We start from the raw sequence: 12,930 nt of genomic DNA, 5'->3' as shown, positions 1-12,930 counted from the left end.
TTCCATTTCCACACTGCAGCCCACTTTATGTTATTGGATAAAGCTGGAGAACACTTGAAGCCTAACTCCTATATGACATATATAAGTCCAGTTACTAGTGAATGGATATGAAATTACTTTCATTTCTCACTATGCTTTTAAGTGTACTTTGCATAGTGTACTTTGCATTACTATGTAATTTTGATGTTTCACACTTTTTGTTAGCACTGCCCAAACTTAAATTTTTTTATGACCTGATAGAGCCTTCCTATCTCAGCTTAGTTCATTGAATGAATTCTATTTACCACTTTCAGTAGTTGCAGCGGCTGGTACTAATCAAATGAGCTGTGGAGAGAAAAGTCTATTTGATACACTTGCCCTAGAATCATAGAACACAGGACTCTGAAATGACCTGCAGTCTATTTGCCCTTTTTAAGGCAAGGTAAACTATACCCGTATCATTGCAGACTGTTCTTAAAATTACCTTCCAGAGCTGGAGTTTTCACAGCCTCTTCACCCACTGTGCCCTGCTGTGTTGTTACCCTTGCTCTTAGAAAGTTCATAGAACCATAGAACAACCCATGTTGGAAAAGACCTCAAAAGATCATCTGGCCCAACTTCTCATGTGAAAGGGAGCCTGCCTAGATGGGCTTATCTATCACCCTGTCCAGTCATGTCTTGAAAACCTCCAGTGATGGGGACTCTACCATGTCCCTGGGGAGGTTGTTCCAGTGATTGACTGTTTTCACAATTTCTTTCTTATATCGAGATGAAACCTCTCCCAGTGCAACCTGTGCCCGTTGCCCCTTGTCTTCTCCATGTGGCTCCTTGTGAAGACAGCGCCTCTGTCCTCCTTGTAGCCACACTTTAAGTACTGGAATACTGTGATGAGGTCTTCCCTGAGCCGCCTTTTCTCCAGGGGAAAAAGACCTAACTCCTTCAGTCTTTCCTCATTGGGCAGGTTCTCCTGCCCTTTGATCATCTTCATGGCCCTTCTTTGGACGCTCTCCAGGCTGTCCGCATCTTTCTTGAATTGTGGGGACCAGAACTGTACACAGTACTGCAGGTGTGGCCTGGCAGGTGCTGAGTAGAGTGGGACAATTGCATCTCTATCTCTGCTAATAATGCCTCTTTTGCTGCCATTTAGGCCTATATACTCCTGTTCCCTGCAAAGAGAGTAGATCATTGCCTTCCTCTTTGCATCAGTCAAGAGGAGCATTCTTCAGAATTTGAACAGTTAACAACTTTTCCCCTCAGTCTTTCCTCCAGGCTGAACAATCTCGGTGCTTTCAGTCTTTCCTTGTAGATGGTGTTTTAGAGACCTTCTGCCATGTCTGTTGCTCTTTGTTAGACTCTGGGATTGGTCCAAATCTCTTTTAAGATGTGCCTGAATTAAACACGGTATTGCAGGTAAGGCCTTAGTGTTGAAAGAGGTAAAATAATGGCTTTACCAATCTTCTGGATGATAGTCATGTATGCTTTTTCCCAACGGCATTGATATTCTTGACTCACATACAGCTTGTGAACCCTGTAGTTTCAGATCCTTTTCAGCAGAGCTGCCAGCTAGACATTCCCCAACCTGTGTGCATGCTTATTGCTGTGCATGTAAGTCTTGCACCTATCCTTACTGAATTGCAGTCTCCTTTTTCAGATTTATTTCCTGTTTGTCAAGATCACTTTGAATTATAGCCCTCCTATCCAAAACACTTGCAGTTCCTCACAGACTGGTGTAACTGCCATTTTAAAAAAGCTTCCTCTTTATTATATAACCCAGTTCAATAACTAATGCATCAAATAGTATCAGACCCAGGGCAGACTCCTGCAATGTCACATTGATATAGCCTTCCTTATTGATAGTGAATTAATGATAGCTACTTCTAAACAGATGGTATAAAACTGGTGGAAAACCTACGTGCTTATTTCCTCTAGAGTAGGTAACATTTGCATAAGCAAGCTAGAGATATGTGAGACAGTGTCAAAAACTCTACAAAAGATGGATATATGGCATCTGTTGTCTCTTCCTTATGCACAAAGCTTGTTACCCTCTCAAAGCATGTTACCCTCTCACAGCAAGAAACTATGATCTCACACAATTTATTTTCAACACAACTATGATGAGTGTTACTTCAGTCATGTAGTGGTTTGATTATTCATTCCATGATTATTTTTTTTTCTTTTTTAATAGGAACTGCTGCTAAACTGATTGTTAGGTAATTTCCAAGCAATACTTTTAACCTTTCCCCTACCCTTTTATATTTGCCCTTGCCCAGCCTTGGAAGCTCCTAGAGATGGTCTGAAGAAGGATCACAAAACCAGAACTGCGTAAGAGTTACAATGTACGACTAATTCCGTTTATTAGCAAGAAAGTTGAGGTGACGTTAGTGCCAGTGCTGAGGTACTTTCAAGGCTGAGGTGGTTACTAGGCTTATACTAATCCTTACCTTTGGAACTGGGAAGGAGTTTCTCTGGCGTGGGTTGGCAAGAACTTTTGCAAACTTTTGCTTCATTCAGCAGTTACCAGGATGGTTTGCCTGCTGATATAATTCATCTTGGCTTAGCCAGCATCTGTCACTGCTGAGAGCCAAACCCTTGTCTTTGTTTGGGACATACAGCTTAATCTTCTGAGAATGGAAACATTTTACTAAAGTCTTTAAGATTTATGTACAGGTACCTGGATAAAATCTAATGGCCTCTTACCTCCTGTCCTGGTTTCAGCTAGGACAGAGTTAATTTTCTTCCTAGTAGCTGGTATAGTGCTGTGTTTTGGATTTAGTAGGAAAATAATGTTGATAACACACTGATGTTTTTAGTTGTAGCTAAGTAGTGTTTATACTAAGTCAAGGATTTTTCAGCTTCTCATGCCCAGCCAGCAAGAAGGCTGGAGGGGGCACAAGAAGCTGGGAGGGGACACAGCCAGGACAGCTGACCCAAACTGGCCAAAGAGCTATTCCATACCATATGACATCATGCCCAGTATATAAACTGGGGGAGCTGGCTGGGACGGGCGGATCGCGGCTCGGGAGCTAACTGGGCATCGGTCAACGAGTGGTGAGCAATTGCATTGTGCACCACTTGCTTTGTATAGTTTTAATTCTTTTAGTATTACTATTGTCATATTATTATTATAATTATCATTGTTTTTCATTCCTTTCTGTCCTATTAAACTGTGTTTATCTCAACTCACGAGGTTTTTTTTCCTGGTTCTCTCCCCCATCCCAGGGCTGGGGGGGAGTGAGCGAGCAGCTGCGTGGTGCTTAGCTGCCGGCTGGGGTTAAACCACGACACCTCCATACGTTGGTTAGATGATTTAATGGTCCTTTCAGCTCTTAAATTTCATAATATTTAAGAGTAATCTCTCAAAGAAAAATTCTTCACATTTTGTGTTTTGTTTCTTTTTCTGGCACTAACAAGTATGCCCCTTTTGATTGTTTTACTCCAAGTTTATATTAATGTGCAATTCTGTGTTTGGTGGGAGAAGTCCATATTTCACAGAATAAAAAAATCGCTTCTTCACAGCCTCCGATATGAAGCCACATATTGGCAAGTGATGATTGTGGGTTGCTGATTTGGAAATTCTTTTCATATGCTTCAGCAACACAAGATCCCTGTTAGAGGCAAATAATAATTTAGATCGATTTCTGCTGGTTCAAGTCAACTGAGAGACTTTCTTGCTTGTTTTACAAAATTAGTCTTTTATATGTTCACTTCCTAAAAAGCATCAATTTTTACATATAGCTGAATCACAATTATAGACTTAAATTGATTGTAATATTAAACTCAGAAAATATGCTTTACACAAAAAAAATCTGAATGCTACAGTATTTCAAGGTAGCTGAACACTATTCTCATTTTTACTATTTGATAGACAGTCTGATAAGAATTGCTGGAAGAACTCCAAAGGCATACTTTGCCTTCTTGTAACCACTGCACTGCAACTACAAAGCCCTGTTCGTGGAGTGAGAGAGTTGGCCTCATCTTTTAGAGGCATCCTGAAAAGGAAAATTTGTCAGATCACTTATATAAAAATAGAAAAAGGTATTGAATTTTGTATCTTTTTAGTGAATTAGCTGTCAACCCTAAATGGCTAAAGATAAGACACTTCAATTTTACAGTCCTTTTCGCACTTCAAAGAAAATGATCAGTGCATACTCAAAATATCACCATGTTTCTCAGCCATAGAGGAGGACCAAATTGTCCTCTCATATGTACTGTTGTTCCAGTGACCCACACATGCTGTGGAACTTTATCTCTCAAGTGGTTTGCAGCTGACGACACTTGCTTGCTTCAGACCTAAGTTTCTCTCTCTGATTAAAGAAAAAAAAAAAAGTCAGACTTTTCTTTTTGAATAAATGCACTGCTTATTTTTTTAGTAACACAGACATGTAAAAGTATATTAGAAATAAGGTTTTTTTGTTCACTGGAAAACACCTTTTTCTTTTAAACTTTGCTTTGATTGTATCTTTACATATTAATCTCTTTTCAATTAAAAGACTTCAAAGAATTTCTATTTTTCTTATGCTTTTATTTTCCTGGTTTACTCAGCTATGATATAAGGCAACTTGGATGACAGAGGCATTGATGCCTTGTGCCCTTGTGTCAGACTGGTTTCATTGGTAATATTCTCACATTTAGTCAGGCATTTCACAGGCTTTGTGCTTGATCATATAAACCTCATGCTGGTCCAAGGCCAGAGAGGGATCACAGTTTAACCTGCCATTACCTGCACCACTGACTGTCACAATGTTTTCATGAATTGGTGGGTTTCAGCTAAAACTGTGGTGCCTGTTCCACTGTCTTCCCGAGCTGCTTGAAAGAGCATCCTTAGCCCCCAGCTAGGCTTCTTCTGGCCACCTCTGTGGTGGCAGCACTGCCTCGGGAGACAGGCAATGCTTTCTCCTTACCACTTCAGGAGTTTGGACTGGTCTCAAAGCCAGAAAGGGAGAAGTAGAAGGTCCAGCTGCTTCAGGGAGTTCTGCTTTTTTTTTTCCCCTAACCTGTGACTGATAGAATGATTTTCTTCGTCTTTCTTTTTCCTCTTGGTGTAGCAGTTGGAAGTGCTCTAAGCTGATAGCTTGGAGAAAGCAGAGGTGAGACAGAGAAGAGCAGAATGAACTTGCGGGCAAGTTTGGGGCCCAGGGGTTTGACATATACAGAATCGTGAACTCTTGTAGCAGAAGCTGAAATTTTCTTCTTTGCTATAGTCATGTTTGAAATAAAACTAGCTGTGATTTAGATGAACCTAATACAAGCATACCCTTACCCCTGTCATTTTCTCGTTCATGATCATGTGTAGTTGTTACAAGGAGCTGATAGAAAAGTGCATTCTTAATTATGCAATTATTATACAATAACCAATCTTCAAATGTATATATTACAGAAAAATTATGTAGTGAAATGAGCTTGTGTGCACAAGTCCTAAAAAATTACCTGTTATGCTCAGTTTGCACAGAAAAGCCAGTATAAGAATGTGTTTCTTTGTTGATAAATGAAGTATTAAATCTCTTGAGAACTATCCAACCACAGGCTGCTTTCTAGGCGACAAATTGCATTTCATTAGCAGAGAAGTTGAAATTTGTTCTATTAAAATAACTACCAAGATTAAAGATTACAGGAAACATGCAAGGGTATATTTACACTCAGGGGGGTTTCCTTGCTTCTACTCCAAATAATGGTTCTTACTTAGGAAGGCCGTGCCTGGGGGGTGCAGTTCTTCTAAGAACTGGGTCACACTTTTAACCACTGCAAAAATTTTCCACTAGTTTCAGGTATTGGTTCTGCCAAGTAGGCAGAGCAGACATTCCAAACAGAGTGTCCAAAGGAGAGCCAAGGGGTGATCAGCAGGACTCGCTCAGCTTTTAAGAGCCCCATATGGCCAGTGCGAAAGTCTAGTGGAGACTAACAGTAGACTATTGTGGCCTGAATGAAGTCATGCTGCCGCTGAGTGCTGCCGTGCCGGACATGCTAGAACCTCAATATGAATTGGAGTCAAAGGCAGCCAAGTGGTATGCCACAATTGATATCGCTAATGCATTTTTCTCAATCCCTTTGGCAGCAGAGTGCCAGCCACAGTTTGCTTTCACTTGGAGGGGTGTCCAGTACACCTGGAATCGACTGCCCCAGGGGTGGAAACACAGCCCTACCATCTGCCATGGACTAATCCAGACTGCACTGGAAAAGGGTGAAGCTCCAGAATACCTGCAATACATTGATGACATCATTGTATGGGGCAACACAGCAGCAGAAGTTTTTGAGAAAGGGAAGGAAAGGCTTGATGTCTTTCTGTCTGACTTTGGGGGCCCAGGGGACCCCTTTGGGGAATGAAACCCTTTTGATAGGTGGGTGCTGAGCAGGCATCACGGGGATAATTGCATCTCACCCCATCGGGTCCAGTTCCCCCTCAATCCCGCTGTCCACATCATCGTTCTCCTCTTCATTGACTCCTGCTTCATCATTCTTGAAGGGGTCTCTCTCATTGTAGATATCCAAACTGTCTTGCTTCACCAGGGGCCTCCAGCTGCAGTGACCACGCTTCTGCTGCTGCTGCTGCTCCGTGAGCTCGATGGAGGAGGTGGGAGGCAAGGTGGCGCACATACTGCACATCACCCAGATGCTGTCCTCCAGCAAAGGCGGCAGCCCCAGCTCCTTCCTCACCTTCATTGCCTGCAGGGCTTCAAATCCACCCAGCGTGAACAGAAGCACCTTCCAGAGCAGGAGAAGGACCCTCTTCATGGGGAAGCATGGAGCGTGGCCACTGCAGAACGTGGTCACTGTCATGAAGAGCAGAAGAGCAAACAGCTCTTCAGTGTGCATGGGGAAACTCAGGTCCATCCTGAAGGTCTCCTGGCAGGTTTTCCACTCAGGGGGATCCATCTCCTACTCCACACGGATGTTCTCCACCATCAGGTACATGACACTGAGCAGCACCCTGAGCTCCATGCTGTTGGCCTTCAAGATGGCTGGCTTCCTCAGGGCGCTGCTGCAGGCCTGGCTGTTGTCGATCTCAATGTCGAGGAGCTCCAGGAAGGTGGTGAAGGTACCCAGCTGGTACAGGAGGAGGCTGTTGTGCCAAGACCAGTGCAGGACATCGCCTTTGTTACCGCAGTCTCTGAAGATGCCCTGTGCCAGGTAGATGATGGCTTGTGTTCCTTTGAGCCACTTGTCCCTGTTGACCACCACCAGCCCATCCAGCAGGCACATGACATAGGCCGCCTGCTGAGTCCTGTCCAGCTCCAGCCACTTCCTGCCCTGCACTTGAGTGTGAAAATCCTCCTCGAAGCATCTGCTGTTGGTGCTGAGCTCGGGCTCCTTGGTGTAGCTGTACGGCTCTGCTAACTTTGCGCCGTGGCCATTGGCATCCCCGTATTTGAACTGCAGGTTGGGGCAATCCACCGAGCCCTTGGACTCCTTCCACTGGCTCCTGAAGAGCTCCTGGCTCTTGGGCTGAGGTTGGGGCTGCGGCAGGGGCTGGGCTGGCCGAGCCTTCCCCAGGGCCACGCCACCCACCGCCTCCATGCGCTGCACCTCTCCGCAGCGCTGCCGAGCACAAAGGACACTCTGTGTATTTTTGTCATTTCTCTTTGTATTTTTCTCCAAATGTAATAATATATTCTTTGTAATGTATTGAAATAAACTTATTCTTGGTTTTCTCCTACATCTTTTCTGGCCCTAAGTCTGATTTCACGGTGGCAAATAGTAGATGTTCCATTCCTCCTTGGGTGGGAACATCATTAGCATGTCCTGACTCCTCTTGGAGCATCATACCATTATAGAAGTTGGGCGGTCCTGAAGAATCTGGTGAGAACATCTCAAGTGAACTGAAATGGCTTGATCGCTGGCTGGCAGCTTGGACACCAGATTTGCGGTAAGAAGCCTCTCTTAATGAGTGTGAAAGTCTTTCTCTAGGGAGAGAGGATCTGATATTCAGGGGTTGCCTTAGACTGTCCTTTTCATACTCTGGGCAAAGCTGGCAAGTTAATGAGCTATTACTGACATACATTCTTCAGGGACAAGGGAGCTGAGGAAAAAACCCCAACTACTCAAAAGACAGATCCCCAAAATCAGAACACAGTTAAGTGTTCTTTATAAAAAAAAATAATTTTTTCTCTGGTAACATTGGACCACTTCTACTGTCCATAAGCTTTTGAAAATGCTTGTGATGAAATCATCAAGCTAAGGACCATCTATGTATTTGGATAACATATACAAAAGAGCTTGAGATGGCTTACTTGATAGAAGGAACATCCTTACTTTTCCTTGGGAAGGATGGCACTGTCAAGACTGGAGAACACAAACTTTCTTCAGCAAACAGGGAAGGAGGGATTGCTTTCTGAAAGGAGAAATTAGGGTGTTCATGTAGATTTCTCTGAGGCTAGGAAAGGTCTAGAAATTAGCTGAGTGGGTGTTGTTGCTGTATGAAAATTGTTTATGAAAGCCTCAGGACCTCCCTGAGGAGTGGGAAGATCTAAGAAAGGACTAACAGGAGGAAGAATAATTTTCATTTGGTCCTAGTTTGAATGTCCACCTGGTGTTGGGGAGATGAAGGGAGTTTTCACCTGAACCCTTATAACATCTCCTTAGTTAAGAAATCCTTCAGAGTAGAGAGAGGACATTTTGCTGGTAGTTTATTGTCCCTCCACACATGAGGGTCAGACAAAGGCTTTTAACATTTTTTAGGTTTTGCAGAAGCCTCACCTTTCAGATTTGGCACATAATGCAAACACAGGGATGTAAACTGAGCTACATGTTCACAAAAATATTAAACCATAAAGATACCAAGTTTCCTCTTGGATGAGGAGAATGCAAAGCCAGTATTTCTTACACGGTTTCTGTTCAGAACTGCTACAGTTTTGAACAGAAACTGAGTAAGATATGCCTAAATTTACTGTTTGTAGGTTTGTTCTCATCTTGGATCTTTTACACATTCCTTTTCTCGAGGCACTGAGGCCAAGAGTTTTATTTTGACTTTATGACAACTTTGTAGAGCTCTATCCAGTACTGAAAAGCATGATGCACTGGTAAAAACCAATCTTTCTTTTAAAGCAAACAGATTCTCTCTGAATGTTATATTCTGACTGGAAGCTAAAAATCTTAAAAGTAGTGCTCCTTTTCAAAAGGCAGTAGTCTAAGTTAAGAAAGCAACATTGCTTCTCTTGTGTACCTACAGTTCTGTATGAGTAGTAATTAAAAATACAATATCTTTTTGTTTAAAAAAGTTATTTCCAACTCCCATGTGTGGCAATGAAACAAAAATAATTACCACCTTTTTACAAATTTAAAACATTGCTTCATATGCATCCAGCTTTTGTTTTAATGCTAACGTTTCTCATCGAGTGCTACATTATTATTTTCTGAACAAAAGTGTGCTGATCAGTTTAGTAAGTTCCTGAATAAATTTGTGTCCTGTTTTCTCATGATTATCATATTAATTTCCACTTACTACTTTCCAAATGCACTAAATAGAAAAGTTGAATAAAAGTTTAACTGAAACTTTGTTCTTACTTTTAAAGTGTCTTATGATGGACTTCTACACTATACTGTAGAGAAAAAGAGACAATCAAATACTGCAGAGAGAAGCTAGCAGAGATTTTACAAAGTGATGAAAGCTGGCTGATTTTCTGTGGTTTTTTTCTTGGTCTTGGATTTGAGTGGGGTTTTTTTCCCCTCCTTTTTTTCTGGGGCAACCCAAGGAAACCTGGCAACTTGGGGAAAGCATTGCACATTTAACACACAGATCAAATAGTTTCAGCTCAAAAATAGTCATAATGACTTTGTTTCTGCACACTTCGAATATGAGGTGGGACTGGGTCTTAATTGCTACTGAAGACTAATGAGCAGTGACGAATCAATCCAATACTATCCTGCCTGCTGCAGTTACTCGTTAAATTTATCATATCAGTTTTGTCACCTTGCACTTTTTTTTTTTTAATAAGTTACATGCAAGGTCATGACTTACGAGAAACTGCTGAGGATTTTTAACTTTTTGTAGATTTAATTATTTCACACTGAAGTAGTTGACTATAATACAACTAATATTTGAAATTTACAATCCCTGTTGGGTACTTTGTATAGTTTTATTCAAAAAAGTTTTAATTTCACGCTGAAATTTTCAATTTACATTGTGAAACACTCTGACTCTTAGCACACTTTAATAAATTCACTATTAATAGTCTTGCTATATAACTAGATATTCAAGTTAAATGTGTGGTGGATCATTAAAGAGAAAGTAATATTCCACATTTGAGGCCTTTGTTACTTAAACAGGGCAAAAAAAAAAGATTAATTTTCTGGGGTTTTGGGTTTTTTTTTTTTTAGTAAAAATAATTTCTGAGCTGCCAAGTTGCAACAAATTGGATCACAAAGGACTTTATTACCATGCTCATGTAATGAAATCATGTACCTATTCAAATATTAAGAAATTACCTGGTTTTAAGTATTTCAGTAGAGTTCCTTGCCTGAGACGCTTGTGGGCATAGTACTTACTAGTTGACAATATTATTATTACTGTTTAATTACCTATCATAAAACTGTTCAGCTGCTTACACCATTGAGTTCCACTATACATCCTGAACAGTAAATTAAGCAGGTGCAAGTTCATCTATTGTTTGATTTCACAAAAACTTCATAAACAGGTTCTCTGTCTCCTGTGATGCACTAGTGATGTATTTGCTCCCATGGTCTTCATATTTGACAATTTTGCAGTCCTGCTGGCTGAAAGACAAAGACCAGCTCTCAGTTTTTTTGTTAAAAGAAAATGGGAAAACAGCTACAGAGACTTAAAAATTCTTTTTGACTAAGACATGAAATATATTTAGCATTTGCACAGATGTTCTGATAGATGTAGTATTATCTATCCTCTGAAATATCCTCATGCAATGAGCACAGTCACATGTTGTGAAATTACAAAAATGGGGAGAAGCCGGTTGTCTGGCTTCATCAAGTACCTTTTTTTAAGGCAGTGCTAGATACTACAAGAACAAAGGTGTTACTAAATAGATGGAGATGTTAATATCTGGACACACTGAGTAGGGAACTGAAACAATCTACATACGAGTAACATGTATCATACCATTTTGCCACTCAGAGTTCCCTAGCATAGAAAAATTGTGTCTTCTGTATTCTCTTACAGATGTCAATATACTGACTTCATAAAGCCAATCAGTTTTTCTAGGATAAAGGTAGGAAGAAGATAATTATGACAGTGATGGCAAGGCTATTGAGTGTTTTGTAACAAATTTAAGTTTAAGAGATTTGTAACTCATTGTCACTGCCAGTCCAAGTATTTGTGTCAATCGTGACTCCTATGCAAATCATTTAACATTTTTTTTCCTAGATTTAATAGTAGCCAAACAGTCCGTGCCCTATTGTAAGCCATTGTTTCTCCCAGCATTAGCTATTTTCTGCTGCTGTAGGTCTTGCAGAATTAAGCACGGTTTATACTGTAAGACCCACTAATACTTCCCAACCCAAGTGTGGGCAAATGCCGTCTCCCAGCAAGACAGGGATGAGATCCCAGTACACAATGCTGTTTAAATTTCAACTCCCATATGAGAATTGACCATAACCGTGGGATCCACACTCCCCTAGAAACTTCCATAAGCAACTCAGTGTTTCCTACGTTCCCAGCATCAGATCTCACCCTAGGCTGTAAAGGATCCATTGTAAAAACTAACTTCCAGCCCATACTCTCCCAAATCATAACCTTAAACTTAATTCAAACCAGTTATAATCGTTGCCATGCAACTGATGCAACACTAAGCTGGCCCCACTCACCCTTGCCACGGTTAGTTCTTACACTGCTTCTCTTAACCTCACACAGTGCAGCAAAGCAAACTCTTACAGCTCTGTTGCCTTAAATCCTAAGCTTATCTTAGCTAACTACAGCCCAGTGACTGCCAGATGCCCAATAATCTGCCTTGAACCTTTCACTGCTGCTGCTTGTGTCAGCACCAGAGTCCTTGCAATTTCCAGGATAAACATAGGTCTTCAGTCCCTACTGTCTTTAATTCAAAACCTGACACAATCGGACCTGAACCCTGGCCTTAACTGCAGGCCGACAACCCATACACCATGCCAGATGAACTGTGAGCCAAAGCCCACTTGCCAGCTCCAGCCCCCTGCCCAGCCTTCCAGGCCTTATAAGATCTAGCAGCAAGCCTAGCTTTTCAGCCCTGTGCTTCACTGGGAAGAATGTCTTCAGCGATGATGTCCTAAACTTGACTTTTAAAGGAAATTTCATGTAGTGTTTGGGATTGATTGTTCATCAAGGAACTGTGTACTGATTTTGGTGAGCGAAGTTAGACTAACCCTTAGCATTTCTATAATACAATAGAACTCTCATTTCAAATACTACCAATAAAGCAAAATTTTTTCATACTACCATGGGTTAGCTGGAGTACATTTTTGTTAACTACAGTATTGCCCATTTAAAGTAAACAGAAGCAGCAAAGGATGCATGCTGTTAATACTTACCCCATATTTTATTGTCGTAAGTTACTAAGTTGCTTTTCTGCAAAATTTCATTCTCAGATTTGACAAGCAGGTGCTAAACTTTAGCTATGTACACCTAGAACTAGATTTTATAGCTTCAAGCTGTATTACTCCGAGTTGCTAAGGGAAAAATAACTGGTGCGGAAGAAAAATTGAAGGTCATCTTTTGTACCGACTGATACTTGCGAGTAGAGCTTCAGAACCACAACATTAGTCATGACTTTCTATCCATAGTGATTATACAATTGTAACTTAGGAACTGAAAAAGAAACAGGTACACTGATACTTGAATTGGGATTTTTTAATTATTAGTATTACTTATTCAGTACTTGTAATGATTTTTGGGGGAAAATTGACAGCATAAAGTATTTTGCCTCATCTTTTTTCTCCTGCAGATAAGCTGTTCTGCTCCATTCTCAGGATCCCAAATAGATCAAATCACTTTAAAACCAGTTACTAAGGCTG

The 12,930-nt window shown here is 41.1% G+C and overlaps 1 pseudogene; it reads right to left on the bottom strand.

Annotated features, from left to right (window-relative positions):
• Positions 1 to 6,243: 6,243 nt before the first annotated feature.
• Positions 6,244 to 7,491, bottom strand: LOC127014520 (striatin-interacting protein 2-like; annotated as a pseudogene).
• Positions 7,492 to 12,930: the final 5,439 nt, after the last annotated feature.

This window comes from Gymnogyps californianus, chromosome 3 (genome assembly GCF_018139145.2).
Source record: "Gymnogyps californianus isolate 813 chromosome 3, ASM1813914v2, whole genome shotgun sequence".
In the NCBI taxonomy this organism is placed as follows: Eukaryota; Metazoa; Chordata; class Aves; order Accipitriformes; family Cathartidae; genus Gymnogyps; species Gymnogyps californianus.
This window is presented reverse-complemented; position numbering and strand designations above follow the sequence as displayed.